Source organism: Salmo salar, chromosome 15, assembly GCF_965601325.2.
Source record: "Salmo salar chromosome 15, fSalSal1, whole genome shotgun sequence".
Classification (NCBI taxonomy): Eukaryota; Metazoa; Chordata; class Actinopteri; order Salmoniformes; family Salmonidae; genus Salmo; species Salmo salar.
In genome coordinates this window covers 59,229,327-59,251,353 of record NC_138305.1, presented here as the reverse complement: position 1 = coordinate 59,251,353, position 22,027 = coordinate 59,229,327, and the positions used below count along the sequence as shown (strand labels likewise).

The 22,027-nt window shown below is 43.3% G+C and overlaps 1 protein-coding gene across 1 annotated transcript in view; it reads right to left on the bottom strand.

Moving 5' to 3' along the window:
• The window catches only part of LOC106571749 (kelch-like protein 29), a 327,789-nt gene that overhangs the window by 221,350 nt on the left and 84,412 nt on the right, over positions 1–22,027 (bottom strand). The gene's annotated exons all lie outside the window — the stretch shown is intronic.

The window sequence follows — 22,027 nt, the reverse complement described above, 5'->3', positions numbered from 1 at the left end:
GTGCAGAAACACTATTTTTTACAGCTCCCCTGCAGTTAGCGCTTTCACAATGTCAACATAAGCATTACATATTATCTCACACACATAAGCAGTTATTCCAACAGCACACCGGTGTGGCTGAGTAATGGTACTTGTAATATCCTGTCAGTTCCAAACCGCACCCCATTTGACTAATAGTCAACAGATCCCTGTATACACACAACATATCTGTATACAACAGGTATATGTAGGATATGAATGAGAAAAGACATGTCAGGTTACCAGGCATTTGGTGAACCAGTGAACCCAGGTTGATAGCAAAAAGCCCCAACCCAAGACTTGAGTGTTGGTTGTCTCTAGGTACTCCAATTAGGTCTCAGCTAAATGTCACTGTGGCATCACACTCAATCTGTATCTCAACACCGGTGGTGTGTGTGTGTGTGTGTGTGTGTGTGTGTGTGTGTGTGTGTGTGTGTGGGTCCGTGCTTATGGTGTATGTGTGTGTGTTGCAGCTCCATGACAGCATGACTGGAGCAACAGAGCTGTGTTTGTCACGTCTGATGTGGGGAGAAGATAATGAAAGAGACATTGGTGGTTTCTGCGTCCCGTCCTAGGGTGTTGAAAACTACACAGACCTGTGGACCGGAACAAACTAGTAACACACACGCACACACACACACACACACACACACACACACACACACACACACACACACACACACACACACACACCTTAACTCTTACTGTACTCTGTATACTAAGCAATGATAATTCAATACAGCTACAGATGACTGTTTGCTAAAACACTTCCTTGGTAAGTCTAGCTAAATAAAAGCTTTTTATTTAAATAAAAGTATTTTTTATTACAAAATGACTGCCTTGAGAGTGTCTTAGGTTTTCAACCAAGGATGCAAGCCACTGCTATTCCATTCCTCTGGGTGTCCAAATCCCTAAGGACTTGAAATGGTCCACTCACACACGTAGTCGTGAAGGAGGCGCAACAGCACCACTTCCGCCTCTGGAAGTTGAAAAGGTTTGGCATGGCTCCTCAAATCCTCAAAAGGTTCTACAGCTGCACCATTGAGAGCATCTTGACTGGCGGCATCACTGCTTGGTATGGCAACAGCGCCGCCCTTGACTGCATGGCACTACAGAGGAAGGCCCAGTACATTACTGGGGCAGAGCTCCCTGCCATCGAGGACCTCTATATCAGGCTGTGTGAAAGGAAGAACCTGGAAAATTGCTAAAGACTCCAGCCACCCAAGCCATAGACTATTCTATCTGCTTCCCCATGGCAAGCGGTACTGGAGCAACAAATCTGACACCAACAGGCTTCTATCCCCAAATAGCTAACAAATGGACTATCTGCATTGATCCTTCTATTTCATTTAGCACGGTCTCTAGCCCTTTCATGCGTGAGTTCCAAATATCTCTAACGGTCGCCCCAGCGTGAGTTTTTTTATGCACGTGATGTTCGAACGTTCTCTCCATTTCAGGATGTGATTGTTACATAAACAACAACACTGAATGGCTCAGAGTGGGAGTGAGAGGTTACCGTGATTGACTGCCTGCACACGCCATTTGTATCAATAAATCACTATCAGAAAATGTTTTGAGTGGTAATTATTTGTGTATTTACTGTTTTATTCACATGTTTTCAATTCTAGGTGACAAATCATGCATTCCGATTCTTGCATAGATTGTAATGGGCACATATTATGTGCGTAAAATACTTTTTTTGAAGGTTGTACTGATTATGATGAGCTAAGCTAATTCCAGCTGTGTAGCCATGTTTGTTATCATACAATGCATTCTGGGTTTCACGTAATCGTCTGTTTGACCAAAGATGTTATAACAAAATGAGGTGAGTAAGAGTTCACTCATTTTTTTGAGGACTTGAGGAAATGAATGGTGGGATGTGAACGACGGTAGATGACACACCCCTTCAACATGCATACTATAAACAGACCAAACTCATCTTGTCTCCTCTTATCATCTTCGTTTCTGTGTGGAAAAAATGCATGGCTGCGCGCTGAAACTTAATCGTCGGATTACTTTCGATTTCTAGAAAGTGTTTTACCTAATTATTTCGATCAATGGTGAGCTCACCCATGATGTGATTAATTATACATAGTAATTGCTATTAGCCAATTCATATTGTAGTTTGTGTCAGCCGAGAGTTAGAAAATATGACTGCTTGTGTTGGGTCAATCTTTCCTCAGTTAGCGCTAGGACAAATGTAGCCTACATTTTTCCGGTTCGGATGATTGTGTTGTGCTATATATACACACTTCTGTGAATATCTAAACATTGCATCCAAAAATAAACTGCTCACATTCTGGACATAACTTTGTAAGGACTGTGTTTGTGTATATAGTTTCTGAAAAAAAGTGTGGCCAGCTCAAATGCTGATTGTTGCGTCATTCGAAACTGGCCGTTCTAAACAAGCGTTTTAAACGAGTGTTCTCAACGAGTGTTCTAATCACACGGGGTGTGATCGTACGCTTCAGGGACCACTGTAGAACGATCACACCCCGTGTGATGGTACGTGTGAAAGGGCTAGGCACACTCACTTACACACTGACAGTCCAACACACACACACACACACACACACACACACACACACACACACACACACCACACACACACACACACACACACACACTTCATTTGCTCACACACAAAACACACACTTTCATACAAAATCACATACGCTGCTGCTACACAGTAAAAAATGTGTAAAAAATTACAGTGTTGACTTATTTTAACCCAGGATGAGTATTTTCAACATTATGAGGAGTCAATGAGCTCTCGTGTCGGAATTAAATCGGAGTGTAAAATTATGCAGTCATTGCAGTGTAAAATCAACTAAATTCAGTGTAACGATGAAAAAAAAAAAGTGTGTGATTTTTAACAAAATTAACTCTGAAAATGTGACACTACCTGTAGAGTAACTTTAACACTATGTAGACTGGGACCAAATGTTATCTGAAACAGTGTTGAATTCAACTCTATAGGAGTTAAATTAACACTTTTATTTTTACTGTGATGTTTTGTGTATTAAATATCCAGATGCCTAGTCACCTTGCCCCTTTACATATCTACCCCTACCTTTCCAGTATCCATGCAAATTGTAAATATGGTACTGGAACTGACCTTGTATATAGGTTACTTACTTTCTCATGGTCTTATTTCTATTTCTCCAGTGTTTTGGTTGTACTTTACTTTTTTTTTATAGTACTACAGATATTGATTACTGCATGCTCGGGAAAGAGCAAGCACGTGACCTTTGGGGTGAACTCACTGACTGACCGACTGACTGCAAGTCATGTGGTGACTTTAAACAGAGTCAGGACAAGTCGAAACCAGTCTGTTGGGCGTTTCTGACTCCGTCGGTTCGGAAAAGCTATTCTCTCACATTGCTGATGTGACACAATCGTAATTGCACCCGGGTAGCCTGTGTGCATTTCAGAGCGAGAGAGGAGAGGGGTGTGTATGTGGAGACAACTGGAGTGAGAGGTGAGTGGCAGGAGTGTGATTAGTTGAAATACAAGTTCTCCCTCAGGTACAGATGTAAGACAGACCACCCTGCCCGACTGCAGAGTCTGTCACTACGAAGCAGAGGAGTGCATGTGTGTGTTTGAGTAGAGTTAGCAAAGCCATATGGGAATACAGAGCCGTGGCTAGACGTGTGGAAAGACGAAGCACAGCAGATGGACATAATGTGGGCGAGACAGAAAGAGAGGCATGCGAGTGTGTGATACTGCAGTACTGGGGTGGGATGTTTACGGTCTCAGCACAATGAGACATCATATAGGCACACACACACACACACACACACACACACACACACACACACACACACACACACACACACACACACACACACACACACACACACACACACACACACACACACACACACACACACACAGTTGGTCTATAGATCCCTCCCCTGAGAAGAGGCTCCATTTCCAATGTGTGGCAGTGTGTTACTGCCATCGACCCACAGAGAGATCAGGCCAGACAGACAGCAGCAGCACAGACCCAGTCACAACAAACCAACTCTCCTCTCCACCCGACTCTCAGTGTAATTACTGTCATTACACTACACTGCATGGGCCACTCACTATTAGGCAGCAAGCTACTAACTGAAGGATTCAATCAATTGCAGATAGGGGATTTCTGGATAGCCCTTTTTGAAGCGTGTTTGATTTAGACAGCAGTGTCTCTTGCGGCTGGAGAGAGTAGATATTTAGAAATGGTCAGTCTGATATCTTTAAAAAAGACAAGACTTTACTGGAAGTGAGGCCGTCCGAAGGAAATAGTCAAGCGTGCACACACACACGTTCAGAAATAAGACACAGTGGTAAACGTGCTGACAGTTCCTCCAGAACAACAGAGAGGTATTCAAACAGATTTAAATAATGTCAGAGACTGTTCATACAGAAATTAGCCCAGGGCTACACACACACACACACACACACACACACACACACACACACACACACACACACACACACACACACACACACACACACACACACACACACACACACACACACACACACACACACACACACACACACACACACACTCAAAAGTATCCGTCTTAAATTTGTCTTCGATGAGCTTGGTTTTGGTTACACACAACGAAAGATCTACTGATGAAAGATGTTGATTGGATGGCTGATACCCACGCACTCTTTCCCCTCCCCCCCCCACCCATCCACCCACTATCTCTTCCAGGTCACACAGGGCTGCAGGCTGGTGAGTTATATTTAACAATCCCTCTAAAGGCCAGCTGATGGAAGAAACGTAATTGATGTGCCAGAAGAAAAATACATACAAGACAAGACAGCAGAGGGGAGGCTGGCACTACAGAGTTGAAAAACAGAGATCGATGGCAGTATGGACAGATGGAGGAGAGGAGAGTAAAGAAGAGAAGAGCCTATATCTCCAGTGGCCATTAGCAGAGATGAATGGAGACCTGCCACCGTGATGACCAGCCGCAGTGTTTCCCCTATAGTCATTTAGCAGCGTCGCTCCGCTGGGAAAAACGATCTCAATCGACATTGAAATGATTCAAACCAAATCAAAACTGTAGAAATATTAATGAACCTAAATGTACAGTCTCTTCACTCTGTCCAGCTTGATAGCTAGACAGTCAGGGAGCATCAAAAATACCAAAAGCGATGGATATTTTGAGGGCAAGGAAATACTGTATACTGAACAAAAATGTAAAAACGCAACATGCTACAATTTCAACAATTTTACTGAGTTACAGGTCATAAGGAAAATCAGTCAATTTAATTCATGAATCCCTAATCTATGGATTTCACAACTGGGAATACAAGTATGCATCTGTTGGTCACAGACACCTTAAAAAAAGGTTGGGGCATGGATCAGAAAACCAGTCAGTATCTCGTGAGACCAGCATTTGCCTGATGCAGCGCGACATCTCCTTTGCATAGAGTTGATTAGGCTGTTGTTTGTGGCCTGTGAAATGTTGTCCAACTCCTCTTCAATGGCTGCTGGGTATTAGTGGGAACTGGAACACGTTGTTGTACACGTCGATCCAGAGCATCCCAAACATGCTCAGTTGGTGACTATGCAGGCCATGGAAGAACTGGGACATTTTCAGCTGCACAGGAATTATGTACAGATCCCTCCGACATGGGGCCGTGCATTATCATGCTGAAACATGAGGTGATGTAGGTGGCACGACAATGGGCCTCAGGATCTTGTCACGGTATCTCTGTGCATTCAAATTGCCGTTGATAAAATGCCATTGTGTTCATTGTCTGTAGCTTATGCCTGCCCATACCATAACCCCACTGCCCCCATGGGGCACTCTGTTCACAACGTTGACATCAGCAAACCGCTCACCCACATGATGCCATACACATGGTCTGCGGTTGTGAAACCGGTTGGACGTACTGCCAAATTCTCTAAAACGACGTTTGAGGCAGCTTATGGTAGAGAAATGAACATTCATTTCTCTGGCAACAGCTCTGGTGAACATTCCTTCAGTCAGCACACAAATATCACGCTCCCTCAAAACTTGAGACCTCTGTGGCATTGTGTTGTGTCACAAAACTGCACATTTTAGAGTGGCCCTTTATTGTCCCCGGCACAAGGTGCACCTCTGTAATGATCATGCAGCTTAATCAGCTTCTTGATATGCCAACCTGTCAGGTGGATGGATCATCTTGGCTAAGGAGAAATGCTCACTAACAGGAATGTAAACAAATTTGTGCACATAATTTGAGAGAAATTAGCTTTTTGTGCGTATGGAACATTTCTGGGATCTTTTATTTCAGCTCATGAAACATGGGGCCGTCATGTTGTGTTTATATTCTTGTTCAGGGTATTATACATTAAGTGCGACCCTCCAAAATGAGTTTGACACCCCTGGGGTCAAGCAAGAGCAGGGTGAAGAGAGAGAGGAGAGAGGAGAAGAAAAGCAGACGTATTTTCATAGATTTTGGAGTAGAATATCCTTTTTTAAGTCACCAGAAGTCATTCTACAAAAAAAATTCTATTCACATATTTTCTATTCACATGAGGGTCTGATATAGACCGTGAAAACCTACTTCCTTGTGCCGACTTCCTGGCTAATCAATGGCCATATCTGAAAAATTGTGAGCAGAATGATATATTGGTGCCCTGTCTACAGTTTAGAGCTCATCCCCAGCCCATTCCTTGAATGCACCCCAAATGGCACCCTATTCCCTATGTACTGCACTTCTTTTGACAAGGGCTCATGCAATATATAGGGACAGAGTCCTTATCTGTTCTGTCCTGTGATTTCCATGGTCGGAGGAAAGGAGATGTGTGGTGACCCATATGATAGTTAATACATTATTACAGTGACACAATGATGGCATCATGATGGGATGTGACATTAGTCAATGACACACAGACAGAGTCATACTGCTAGAGACTTCCTGATCATCTGTACTGATAAGGAGAGCAGGGAAAGGCCAAATCACTCAGCTCACAATAAAGAGGGGGTGAAAGCGAGAGAGTGCTGAACGCGAGAGCTCGAGAGAGAGAAATAAAGAGATTATCTGACAGTGTCAGGAAAGAGGGACAGGTGGAAGAAAGCCTGGAGAGAGAGAGAGGGAAGGATTGCAGGGGTTAGAAAAGAGACATTTGGGGATTTAGAGAGAGGGATAGAAAGAGAGTTGGAGCGAGGGATGAAGAGGATGAGAACCACGGGCAGGGGATGATTCCCACTCCATCTGCTGTGTGTTAATTAAAACACAGTTTCAACAGAACAACAAATCAAAATACCAAGACACTAGGATGTGGAGAGGCCCTGTGGGCACTAGCTACTGTAGGTTTCTTTCTCCAGCATTCTGTTTTTAGTGAGAGAGAGTAGCGCATTTCCACAGACCAATCAAAGGGAGTGTGTGTGTGTGTATTCTCTCTCTCTCCCTCTCTCTCTCTCTCTCTCTCTCTAAACCAACAACATCAAAACAAATGTTTGTCGCTGGGGTAGCACATAGCAGACGCTGTGGTCAGTAGCTACATAAGCACAAACAGGCTTCAAGTGTGTGTGTGTGTATATGCCTCAGCTTTAGGACTAGAAGTGTCCAGTGACTTCATTATCTAAAAAGGTACGCCAAGAGAGACTCATCTGTCACAGTCACAGCTTTACTGCACAGACAGAGAAGAGGAAGGAGAGAGATGAGAGAAGGGAAAAAAAAGAGTCAAAGAGAGGTTGACAGAGGAGAGAGTCAGGGAGGAGAAATGGGGAAGGTCAAAGGAAGGGATAAAGAGTGGGAGGAGGTAGAGAACGAGAGCAAGAGAGAAAGATAAAGACAGGAAGTGAGAGAGAGAGCGCAAAAGAGGTAGGAAGAGGAATGAGAGATGTAACCCTGAGTGGCCTTTCCAGATAAGTGTTTGCATACTCAGGCCAGTTCCAGTGCCATCATTACCATGGATATACTGTGTGCGTCTGTGTGTGTGTCTGTGTGTGTGTTATTACCATAGCAATGCCCCAGGCAGTAAGATGCCCTGACCCCTCAACAACAAAGAGCTCCATTTAGCTGCTTTCTGCCTTAGAGATGAAACACTTAGACCTGCTCTGACTAAACAACGCTATTATCTTATGGAGGAGCTCCCTCAAATACCAGGCTTTAGTACTGGAGACCAAAATGCAGTTGCACACACACGTACGCAGGCAGTCACACACGCACATACACAACTGAGCACAGGGCTCCCCTCCCCCAGGTGGACGTTCCCTAGACCTGTCACTCTTCGAACGCGACCGCTACTCCGCCGTCGCCACACACACACGCGCACGCGCACACCCTCACGATAGGGCTGTGACGGTCATGGAATTTTGGATGACGGTTATTGGTCTGCCAAATGAACTCGACCACCGTTCTAACTGTTCGAAATGGACACACACTCTTCTTTCGTCCACTAGACCGCATGCGCTGCAGTCAAGAGTGGAAAAAGATTCACCGAATGGCGTCCCCGGAATCGCCAGGGTATAGGTTCCAAGCCTGTTCTATTCATTCTATTTCTTTCTGCGTACTGCTGCAGCAGGGAGGGAGGAAGGCCTTGCGATTTGTTTGCTTCAACACCTTGCGTGTAGTTTCATCACGTTGTAAAGAGTCCATGCTACCGCCGAAACTGACTCAACCGCACGAACGCCCGCCCGTCCCGTCTTCAGTCAGCTGTTCCTTCTACAAAACAATTATTTTGTATTTTTTTACAGTTACGGCGGTTGTTTTATTTTCATGACGGTCTTCATCCATAACCTTCGGTTACACGTTTATACAGTAATTGTGCCAGCCCTACTGCCCGCACACACACATACCACGGTCGGCCTCTCTGGCTAGGAAACTGTACAACAGAGAGGCAATTGACATGTAAAAGAAAAGGATGAATGGAGGACAAGAAAGGTGGATAGACTGGAGGAGAGAAAAATATTGTACTCTGGGCTGTATGAAAGGCTTAGACTGGTAGAATTTGAGCTGTCATACTAGGAAAAAGGCCTTTGGAAATGCCAGACAGACAGTGTGTGTGTGTGTGTGTGTGTGTGTGTGTGTGTGTGTGTGTGTGTGTGGGGCGCAACCACGTGTGTCAATGCATGCGTGACAGTAAGAGAAACAGAGGGAGCGAGAGTGGAGTACAGTGACAGAGTAAATGAGAAAGAGCAGAGAGATGAAGAGAAAGGGACAGAAACCATAGGTTTAATCAATATGGTGGAAATGTGGTCTGCTGTAGATCACTTCCCTGGTAATAACACAGCCAGCCACCATCTCCCACTTTAACAGTAGAAGCGCTGGGCCTCGATGAACCCCCCCTTTAAGCTAATGAGCAGACATTCTGACTGCAACATCCTAACAGTTTAATTAATATTTAATATATGCTATCGCAACAACGATCATTTGGTCGTGTTTATGAAGGCCTTGGGTAACATTAGACTAAGATTTTCATTTCATTTCAAATAACACACTAGCCTTTTCATTAGTTTATGTTAATGTTGGCTATATGTAAAAACACAACAACAACAAAAAAGCCCAAAATTCAAGTGTTCAATCAGTTTTAAATCGGGGAGTGCCTTTGCTACAACTATGAAACAGAAAGCATGTTTGTTGGAACACGGTAACAGCTTATTTCTATAATGACAAAATATCCCAAACAACAAGACGAGCAGTCAAATCATGAAAATATCAGTCGTCTAAACATCATTATAAGCACCGTGGCCTTGATGAATACTGAAACTCAGTACTAATGGCATTATAATGAGTATAAGTGTCGATGTGACAGCAGTCAAAAATAGTACATTTTCAGCTCGTGCTGATATTGTGTGAATCTTCACACAACGTCTTCAATTGGATTGCATTTAGTTGTAATCCCTTCTCCTAATTTTCATAACTTTCAATTGCGTGACACACTTTGGCATACACTATACAGTGCATTCAGTAAGTATTCAGACCCCTTGACTTATCCAGATTTTGTTACGTTACAGCTTTATTCTAAATTGATTAAAATAGTTTTTTCCCCCCTAATCAATCTACACAAAATACCCCATAATGACAAAGCAAAAACAGGTTTTTAGACATTTTTGCAAATTCACAGTATCAGTCAAAAGTTTGGAGACACCTACAGTACTCATTCCAGAGATTTTCTACATTGGAGAATAATAGTGACGACATCAAAATGGAAGACCCAGAGTTAAAACCCTGCTGCAGAGGATAAGTTCATTTGAGTTACCAGCCTCAGAAATTGCAGCCCAAATAAATGCTTCAGAGTTCAAGTAACAGACACATCTCAACATCAACTGGGCTGGCAGTTAGCCTAGTGGTAAAAGTGTTGGTCTAGTAACCGAAAGGTCCCCCCGAGATGACAAGGTGAAAATCTGTCGTTCTGCCCCTGAACAAGGCAGTTAACCCACTGTTCCTAGGCCGTCATTGAAAATAAGAATTTGTTCTTAACTGACTTGCCTAGTTAAATAAAGGTAAAACATTTTTTTTAAACTGTTCTGAGGAGACTGCGTGAATCAGGCCTTCATGGTCAAATTGCTCCAAAGAAACTACTACTAAAGGACACCAATAAGAAGAAGAGTCTTGCTTGGGCCAAGAAACACAAGCAATGGATATTAAACCGGTGGAAATCTGTCCTTGGTCTGATGAGTCCAAATGTAAGATTTTTGGTTCCAACTGCCGTGACTTTGTGAGACACAGTAGGTGAACGGATCTCCGCATGTGTGGTTCCCACACTGAAGCATGGAGGAGGAGGTTTGATGGTGCTTTTCTGGTGACACTGTCAGAAATGTATTAAGAATTCAAGGCACACTCAACCAGCAATCCAGGTGAAGCTGGTTGAGAGAATGCCAAGAGTGTGCAAAGCCGTCATCAAAGCAAAGGTTGGATACTTTAAAGAACCTCAAATATAAAGATTTTGATATAATTAACACTTTTTTTGGCTACTACATGATTCCATGTGTTATTTCATAGTTTTGATGTCTGTACTATTATTATACAATGTAGAAAATAGTAAAAAAAAAAGAAGAAAAACCCTTGAATGAGTAGCTGTGTCCAAACTTTTGACTGGTACTATACATAAAATAAAATAAACTGTAATATCACATTTACATAAGTATTCAGACCCTTTACTCAGTATTTTGTTGAAGAACCTTTGGCAGCGATTACAGATCCTCTCAAGCTCTGTCAGGTTGGATGGGGAGCGTTGCTGCACAGCTATTTTCAGGTCTCTCCAAAGATGTTCGATCGGGTACAAGTACAGGTTCTGGCTGGGCCACACAAGGCCATTCAGAGACTTGTCCCGAAGCCGCTCCTGCATTGTCTTGGCTGTGTAATTAGGGTCGTTGTCCTGTTGGAAGGTGAATCTTCGCCCCAGACTGAGGTCCTGAGCATTTTTATCAAGGATCTCTCTCTGTTCTTTGTTCCTTTGCCTCGATCCTGACTAGTTTCCCAGTCCCTGCCGCTAAAAAACATCCCCATACCATGATGTTGCCACCACCATACCTCACCGTATTCAGGCCAAAGAGTTCAATCTTGGTTTCATCAGACCAGAGACTCTCGTTTCTCATGGTCTGAGAATCTTTAGGTGCCTTTTGGCCAACTCCAAGCGGGCTGTCAAGTGCATTTTACTGGGGAGTGGCTTCCGTCTGGCCACTACTGTAGAGTGCTGCAGAGATGGTTGTCCTTCTGGAAGGTTCTCCCATCTCCACAGAGGAACTATGGAGCTCTGTCAGAGTGACCATCGGGTTCTTGGTCACCTTCCTGACCAAGGCCCTTCTCTCCCGATTGCTCCGTTTGGCCCGGGCAGCCAGCTCTAGGAAGAGTCTAAAGTATATGGTTCCAAATTTCTTCCATTTATGAATGATGGAGGCCACTGTGTTCTTGGGGACCTTTAATGCTGCAGAGATTTTTTGGTACCCTCCCCCAAATCTGTGCCTCGACACAATGCTGTCTCGGAGCTCTAAGGACAATTCCTTCGACCTCATGGCTTGGTTTTTGCTCTGACATGCACTGTCAACTGTGGGACCTTATATATATGCCTTTCCAAATCATGTCCAATCAATTTAATTTACCACAGGTGAACTTCAATCAAGTTGTAGAAACATCAAGGATGATCAAAGAAAACAACATGCACCTGAGCTCAATTTCGAGTCTCATAGCAAACGGTCTGAATACTTACGTAAATAAAGTTATTTCTGTTTTCACTTTGTCATTATGGGGTATTGTGTGTAGATTGAGGAAAAATGTATATTTAATCAATTTTAGAATAAGGCTGTAACGTAACAAAATGTGGAAAAAGTCAAGGCGTCTGAATACTTTCCGAATGCACTGTATATACAAAAGTATGTGGACAACCCTTCAAATTAGTGGATTCGGGTATTTCATCCACACTCGTTGCACACAGGTGTATGACATTGAGCACAAGGCCAAGCAATTACCATAGACAAATATTGGCAATAGAATGGGTGCCACCTTTCCAACAAGTCAGTTTGTCAAATTTCTGCCCTGCTAGAGCTGCCCCGGTCAACTGTAAGTGTTGTTATTGTGAAGTGGAAACGTCTAGGAGCAACAACGGCTCAGCCACGAAGTGGTAGGCTTCACAAGCTCACAGAATGGGCCTGCCGAGAGCTGAAGCACGTAAAAATCGTCTGTCCTCGGTTGCAACACTACCGAGTTCCAAACTGCCTCTGGAAGCAACATCAGCACAAGAACTGTTCGTCTGGAGCTTCATGAAATGAGTCTCCATGCCGAGCAGCCGCACACAAGCCTAAGATCACCATGCGCAATGCCAAGCGTCGGCTGGATTGGTGTAAAGCTCACTGCCATTGGACTCTGGAGCAGTGGAAACACATTCTCTGGAGTGCTTCACTATCTGGCAGTCCAACGGACTAATCTGGGATTGGCGGATGCCAGGAGAACGCTACCTGCCCCAATGCATAGTGCCAACTGTAAAGTTTGGTGGAGGAGGAATAATGGTCTGGGGCTGTTTTTCATGGTTCGGCCTAGGCCCCTTAGTTCCAGGTAAGGGAAACCTTAACGGTACAGCACACAATGACATTCTAGACGATTCTGTGCTTCCAACTTTGTGGCAACAGTTTGGGGAAGGTCCTTTCCTGTTTCAGCATGACAATGCCCCCGTGCACAAAGCGAGGTCCATACAGAAATTGTTTGTTGAGATCAGTGTAGAAGAACTTGAATTGGCCTGCACAGAGCCCTGACCTCAACCCCATCGAACACCTTTCGGATGAATTGGAATGCCGACTGCAAGCCAGGCCTAATCGCCCAACATCAGTGCCCGCGCTCTTGTGGTTGAATGGAAGCAAGTCCAACATCTAGTGGAAAGCCTTCCCAGAAGAGTGGAGGCTGTTACAGGAGCGAAGTGTGGACCAACTCCATATTAATGCCCATGATTTTGGAATGGGATGTTTGACAAGCAGGTGTCCACATACTTTTGGTCATGTAGTGTACCTTTGGTTGTAGTGCTTAATAGTCTCCCGTTTTCTTTTTACTGTTTTCCCGTTGTCTTGTCATTCTTCAGTACCGTTGTGGAGTAAAAAATGCAGTGCAGGTGCCTTATTTTGCTCAGAGGGAGGCAGCTCCCTTTGTCACTTTGTTCATGGTGCCTGCCAGACTTGTTCTCTTTGCATGCAACTTGTTCGCCAATGACAGTGAAGTGAAGAAATTGTCCATGGTGACATTTCTCCCCTTTTAAGGGGAAAGTAAGGTTCCACAAGCCTCATCACCACATTCCCCCGACACTTGTTTATCTGCTTCCCAATGTGGATGTTTTCCCAGGTATTGAAAGCCGTTCAGCATGTTCAATTACGCACACTCTCACAGTGTAGCCTACTCCAAGTAGGCCAGAGGAGATTGATAAGACTGCTTTGATTCAGTGAGCTGATATAGGTATCATACCATTTTAAGATTAGGCCTAGAATTAGGATGGATCAATACTATAGAATGGTCCACCCTGTTCTTCATTCACAATTGGAAACTACATAATTATGCATCATCCGCTTCCCCTTCATCATCAACTCACCCATTCTCCCCCTTTCTCCCCGTCATACTTTACTTAACGCATTTCATCTGTTGTTATATGTGTGCAATTAGTTTCGGGTATAGTTTAGGTTACATTTAGAGGCAGTTGTCAGGGTGATTATCAGCTGGGCACCACATTTTCAACTGTTGGAAGAAGGAGCAGAGTAGGCCCTACTGTTGGGAGAAGGAGGGGCAATAATGGGGAAAAACCGTTCCCAAAAATAACTAGCCCTTCTAAAACTGGTTATAACTCCAGTTCTGTTGGTGAAACTAAGAGCATAACACCGGCAGTGTGCTATATAGACTTATTTATTTAGAAAAAGTCAAGGACGACGGGTGCATGACTTAAAAAATGGCAGAGTAAAAATAAAGAAATAAAAAGCAGTTTAAATGACTTCTTTAGTGGTTAAAGAGTGTTAATACACTAGCTAGAGTGACAAAGGGACATACAGTGGTTTGCGACAGTATTCACCCCCCTTGGCATTGTTCATATTTTGTTGCCGTACAACCTGGAATTAAAATTGATTTTTTTGAGGGTTTGTATCATTTGATTTACACAACATACCACTTTGAAGATGCAAAATATTATTTTTTTGTGAAACAAGAACAGAAAACTTGAGCGTGCATAACTATTCACCCCCCCAAAGTCAATACTTTGTAGAGCCACCTTTTGCAGCAATTACAGCAATTACAGCTGCAAGCCTCTTGGGGTATGTTTCTATAAACTTGGCACATCTAGCCACTGGGATTTTTGCCCATTCCTCAATGGAAAACTGCTCCAGCTCCTTCAAGTTGGATGGGTTCCGCTGGTGTACAGAAATATTTAAGTCATAACACAGATTCTCAATTGGATTGAGGTCTGGGCTTTGACTAGGCCATTCCAAGACATTTAAATGTTTTCCCTTTAACCACTCGAGTGTTGCTTTAGCAGTATGCTTAGGGTCATTGTCCTGCTGGAAGGTGAACCTCTGTCCCAGTCTCAAATCATTTGAAGACTGAAGCAGGTTTCACTCAAGAATTTCCCTGTATTTAGTGCCATCCGTCATTCCTTCAATTCTGACCAGTTTCCTAGTCCCTGCCAATGAAAAAACATACCCACAGCATGATCCTACCACCACCATGCTCCACTGTGGGAATGGTGTTCTCGGGTGATGAGAGGTGTTGAATTTGCACCAGATATAGCGTTTTCCTTGATGGCCAAAAAGCTCAATTTTAGTCTCATCTAACTAGAGTACCTTCTTCCATATGTTTGGAGAGTCTCCCACATGCCCTTTTGCAAACACCAAACGTGTTTGATAATTTTTTTCTTTAAGCAATGGCTTTTTTTCTGGCCACTTCCGTAAAGCCCAACTCTGTGGAGTGTACAGCTTAAAGTGGTCCTATGGACAGATACTCCAATCTCCACTGTGGATCTTTGCAGCTCATTCAGGGTTATCTTTGGTCTCTTTGTTGCCTCTCTGATTAATGCCCTCCTTGCCTGGTCTGTGAATTTTGGTGGGCGGCCCTCTCTTGGCAGGTTTGTTGTGGTGCCATATTCTTTCCATTTTTTAATAATGGACTTAATGCTACTCCGTGGGATGTTCAAAGTTTTGGATATTTTTTTATAACCCAACCCTGATCTGTACTTCTCCACAACTTTTTCCCTGACCTGTTTGGAGAGCTCCTTGGTCGTCATGGTGCTGCTTGGTGGTGCCCCTTGCTTAGTGGTGTTGCAGACTCTGGGGCTTTTCAGAACAGGTGTATATATACTGAGATCATGTGACAGATCATGTGACACTTAAATAAAGTCCACCTGTATGCAATCTAACAAATGGTGTGACTTCTGAAGGTAATCGGTTGCACCAGATCTTATTTAGGGGCTTCATATCAAAAGGGGGTGAATACATATTCACGCACCACTTTTCCGTTTTTATTTTATTTCTTGATTTCACTTCACCAATTTGGACTATTCTGTGCATGTCCATTACATGAAATCCAAATAAAACTAAATTTAAATTACAGGTTGTAATGCAACAAAATAGGAAAAACGCCAAGGGGGTTGAATACTTTTGCAAGGCACTGTATAGACAGAGTGAGATGGTGAATGTGAAAGAGCAGAGTGGCAGATGAATAGAGTGGAGTGAGTCACACACAGTACATTAAGACAAGCAGTACAGGTGGGGTACCTGTGTGTTTGTGTGTGTGGTGATGTATAGGCCTGGACAGCGGTCTGCTCTCCTGTAGGAAGAGGGGAATCTTAATTCAAAAGTGGTAGAGTATGGGTCCACAGCTGGGTCCACACACACACGCACACATGCACGCACCCTGGCCAGCCCTCTCTCTCCCTGTTCCTATCATGTGTCTACTCTCATGTTCACTCAATGTATCAAAACCTGCCTCCGCTGCCCTCCTCACAACAGAGATTGGCTATAATATAAGAGGGGACAGAAAGCTCATTCCAGGGTAAAAACTATGGCTCTGTGTGTGTGTGTGTGTGTGTGTGTGTGTGTGTGTGTGTGTGTGTGTGGTCCTCTAGTCACCTGAGTGATATAGGGGATGTTGAAGGAGAGGGAGGTGTGGATCAGTCATGGTGCCTGAAGATAGGAGGATAGGGAGGAGGAGAGGCATTACCCTGACCTTAACTTACTCTGGCTAGAGGTCACCTCAGGTAATCACCATGTCTGGCTGTTGACCTGACCAAGTCCTGAGGGTTGAAACAATGTTCTAATAAACAATCTTTTGAAGGTGTATGTCAAATGTGTTGGCCACTTTAAATCGGAGGATGGGCTCATTGTAATGTTTGGAATGGAATGAATGGAACTGTATCAAACACATGGAGTTTGATACCGATCCATTTTTTCCATTTTGGGCATTATTATGAGCCATCCTCCCCTGATGAATAATTTTGGTTTCATCACGTTTTATAGCAACTCTGTCACTATTGACACAGGCCTGATGAGCCATTCACAAAAGGCAGAGAGAGAGCAGTCATGTACTATTTAACCTTGGTAACCTGTTCTAAAGCTGTGGTGGGAGTGAGACGTTTTCTTGTACACTGAACAGTAGGTACCAGATTTGGGTTCAAATACAATGTGAAATCTTTCAAATACTTTAAGCGTTTGCTTTAGCCTGCCTGAAAGGCCAAGTGGGTGGGGCTTATACTTTCAAGACTTTTCTAGTGGTTTCATCGCAATAGGCATGTTCAATCAAGCACTGATAGAGTATTTGAATTATTTTCAAATAGCATTTGAGCCCAGGTCTAGTATGTAGCATACACAGTTGAAGTCGGAAGTTTACATACACCTAGGTTGGAGTCATTAAAACTTGTTTTTCAACCACTCCACAAATTTCTTGTTAAACAAACAATAGTTTTTGCAAGTCGGTTAGGACATCTAGTATTTTTTCCAACAATTGTCTCTCCTTCCAGTTCTCTGCTGCCAATGACTGGAACGAACTATAAAAATCTCTGAAACTGGAAATACTTATCTCCCTCACTAGCTTTAAGCACCAGCTGTCAGAGCAGCTCACAGATCACTGCACCTGTACATAGCCCATCTATAATTTAGCCCAAACAACTACCTCTTCCCCTGCTGTATTTATTTATTTAGCTCCTTTGCACCCCATTATTTCTATTTCTACTTTGCACTTTCTTCAACTACAAATCAACCATTCCAGTGTTTTACTTGCTATATTGTATTTACTTTTCCACCATGGCCTTTTTTGCCTTTACCTCCCTTATCTCACCTCATTTGCTCACATTGTATATAGACTTATTTTTCTACTGTATTATTGACTGTATGTTTGTTTTACTCCATGTGTAACTCTGTGTTGTTGTATGTGTCAAACTGCTTTGCTTTATCTTGGCCAGGTCGTAATTGTAAATGAGAACTTGTTCTCAACTTGCCTACCTGGTTAAATAAAGGTGAAATAAATAAAATAGTTTACAGACAGATTATTTCACTTACCGTAAATTCCGGACTATAAGCCGCAACTTTTTTCCCACGCTTTGAACCTCGCGGCTTAAACAATGACGCGGCTAATATATGGATTTTTCCCGCTTTCAATTTTTTTTTTCTCCAAACAAACACATTCTGTGACGTGCTCAGTTTTTTGGCGGCATGAAGCTTTCATTAGACCAATGAAATTGCCGAACGGTTCAAGGTCAAACAACTTTTTTGTTTACTGTTTAGATTAAATCGAGCGCTCTCAAACTTCCCATCATTCTGATTACGGTAGTCATTTTGTCACCCTCATCATGGCAAAGACACGGAGAAATGCATATGATGCAGCTTTCAAGTTGAAGGCGATTGATCTGGCTGTTGGAAAAGGAAATAGAGTTGCAGCACGGGAGCTTGGTCTTAATGAGTCGATGATAAGACGTTGGAAACAGCAGCGTGAGGAATTGACTCAGTGCAAAAAGACAACTAAAGCTTACTGATTTTTTTTTTGTTTTTGTTACAAGCCGTGTTTCGTTAAAGCCTATTTATTTTTGTTACAAGCCGTGTTTCGTTAAAGCCTGTGTAAAGTTCATTTGTTTCAATGTACCGGTAGGCACCTGTGGCTTATAGACATGTGCGGCTTATTTATGTTCAAAATAATATATTTGTTTTAATTCAGTGGGTGTGGCTTATATTCAGGTGCGCTTAATAGTCCGGAAGTTACGGTATATTATATTTCAATGTATCACAATTCCAGTGGTTCAGAAGTTTACATACACTAAGTTGACTGTGTCTTTAAACAGCTTGGAAAATTCCCCAAAATTATATCATGGCTTTAGAAGCTTCTGATAGGCTAATTGACATCCTTTGAGTCAATTGGAGGTGTACCTGTGGCTGTATTTCAATGCCTACCTTCAAACTCAGTGCCTCTTTGCTTGACATCATGGGAAAATCAAAAGAAATCAGCCAAGACCTCAGAAAAACAATGTGTAGACCTCCACAAGTCTGGTTCATCATAGGGAGCAATTTCCAAACACCTGAAGGTACCACATTCATCTGTACAAACAATAGTACGCAAGTATAAACACCATAGGACCACGCAGCCGTCATACTGCTCAGGAAGGAGACGTGTTCTGTCTCCAAGAGATGAACGTACTTTGGTGCAAAAAGTGCAAATCAATCCCAGAACAACAGCAAAGGACCGTGTGAAGATGCTGGTGGAAACAGGTACAAAAGTATCTATATCCACACTAAAACAAGTTCTATATCGACATAACCTGAAAGGCCGCTCAGCAAGGAAGAAGCCACTGCTCCAAAACTGCCATAAAAAAGCCAGACTACGTTTGCAAGTGCACATGGGGACAAAAATGTTTTACTTTTTGGAGAAATGCCCTCTGGTCTGATGAAACAAAAATAGAACTGTTTGGCTATAATGACCATCATTATGTTTGGAGGAAAAAGGGGTAGGCTTGTAAGCCGAAGAACACCATCCCGACCGTAAAGCACGGGGGTGGCAGCATCATGTTGTGGGGGTGCTTTGCTGCAGGAGGGACTGGTGCACTTCACAAAATAGATGGTATCATGAGGGTGGAACATTATGTGGATATATTGAAGCAACATCTCAAGACATCAGTCAGGAAGTTAAAGCTTGGTCGCAAATGGGTCTTCCAAATGGGCAATGATCCCAAGCATACTTCCAAAGTTGTGGCAAAATGGCTTAAGGACAAAAAAGTCAAGGTATTGGAGAAGCCATCACAAAGCCCTGACCTCAATCCCATAGAAAATTTGTGGGCAGAACTGAAAAAGCGTGTGCGAGGAAGGAGGCCTACAAACATGACTCAGTTACACCAGTTCTGTAAGGAGGAATGGGCCAAAATTCACCCAACTTATTGTGGGAAGCTTGTGGAAGGCTACCCAAAACGTTTGACCCAAGTTAAACAATTTAAAGGCAATGCTACCAAATACTAATTGAGTGTATGTAAACTTCTGACCCACTGGGAATGTGATGAAAGAAATAAAAGCTGAAATAAATAATTCTCTACTATTACTCTGACATTTCACATTCTTAAAAATAAAGTGGTGATCCTAACTGACCTACGACAGGGAATTTTTACTAGGATTAAATGTCAGGAATTGTGAAAAACTGAGTTTAAATGTACTTGGCTAAGGTGCATGTAAACTTCCGACTGTAACTGTAGGTCGTGTTAGTCTGATGTTTTCGATTCACTAATAGTCACGGCAGGGAATTGACAAGGCGCTCGTTAATTGAATGACAGATGGCTTTAATGTCTTCTCTGTTCTTTTTGATCCACTGAAAGCCTCTCAACCTTCGACTCTCTCTCTCTCTCTCTCTCTCTCTCTCTCTCTCTCTCTCTCACTCACACACACACACACCTCGACTGGGATCACTACTCTATTAGTCTTGATTACTCAACCACAGAACACACACACACACACACACACACACACGAGCGCACACACACGTGATCTCTCCGCCACTGTAACCAACCGCTAAACCATGACCGTTGGCATGGCTCTTCTGAGAACCCCATTCATCTCCATGTTGACGTGTTTGTAATGTTGAGTATTTCTCCTAGGGGATCAATCAAGTATGATTAAATTCTATAACAAAGGTTTCATCACAGAGGGATTTCATCTGACACAGTCGGAGTCTAAACAGGCTTTTGTAAAGCCACCAGCGTCTCATCTCTACTGTGTAAAAGGCCTAATGTGTGAACTGGGCATTTACATATTATACATTAACAATGTCACCTAGTGATATGTGCCTTCTCCACAGAGCCACAACCATGCGCTTAAATCAAATGGACACACTGTGGGGGCTTTGTAACCAGTTGAGATAATGAATGTCTCCATGGTCCTGCTACACGTGGTTCATAAATAAAAGAAGGCTAGGGTTGGTCCACCATTAAATATTCCGTTGGACAGAATATAGAATCCATGCTAATGGAACAGAAAGAGACAGGTGGGATGCTACTACGACCTTCTGACCTCTGTGTGTGTGTGTGTGTGTGTGTGTGTGTGTGTGTGTGTGTGTGTGTGTGTGTGTGTGTGTGTGTGTGTGTGTGTGTGTGTGTGTGTGTGTGTGTGTGCCACTGAAAGAGATAGCTGTAATATACAGGTATAATATTCCCCCCACTCAGCAGAGCTGGTGTAAAAAGCTGTGAAATGGAGAATTTGATAGGGTTTATGGGTCAGAGATGTATTCACTGAGAGCGACGGAAGGGCAGGTTGCCAGGAAATGGACTGATTTGTAAATTAGAGAAATGTTTTTGCGTCGGTGTGTTACGAATAAGCAAGCACACCGGCATTCAGAAAGGTGTCCCCGGGTTATTGCAATGTTATGGATAGTATCTGTATGTATGAGCTGAACAACATAATGCAGTGTTGATTGTTACTGTATAAAAATGCAATACAAATGTGGATCGCAAAACAGGGCGAACATAACAGTATCTAGCGGACTGCATGTGAGAGGCATCAGTGGTTTCAGTTTAGTATGGCATGTGCTACACCACTATAAGTTTGGGGCCAGGAGAGAGGGATGGCGGGAGAAAGCTGGAGAGAGAGAGCAAGGGGAGAGAGAGGTAGTGAGAGAGAGCGATGGATAGAGGGAGAGAAAGGGGGAGACAAAGCAGGGGGAGAGAGGTAGAAAGAGAGAGAGGTGGAGAGAGAGAAAGAGAGAGAGCGACGGATAGAGGGTTGAGAGATAGGTGGAGGGAGAGAAAGGGGGAAAGAGAGAGAAATATATGTAGGGAAAGCGATGGATAGAGTGCCAGGAGAGGAAAGCGCTGTGCGAGGGGCATGATAGCAAGAGGATAAATTACCAGAGTGTAAAAACGGAGCCAGACGGTTAAACACAAAGTCCCCTCCAGAGAACCACAGCTTTTACACATTTCACAAGATATTACTCTCTTCACAGGACGGAACAGTTTGTCAAGCGGTCCCACAATGCACCTCAACTAGGCCAGGGCACTGTCTGTGGAACCTATTTGCCTAATTGCCCATTAAAGTTCAGTATGTATGGCAGTAGGGGAATAGGTTTGTCCTGGACATTTTTGTTCTGC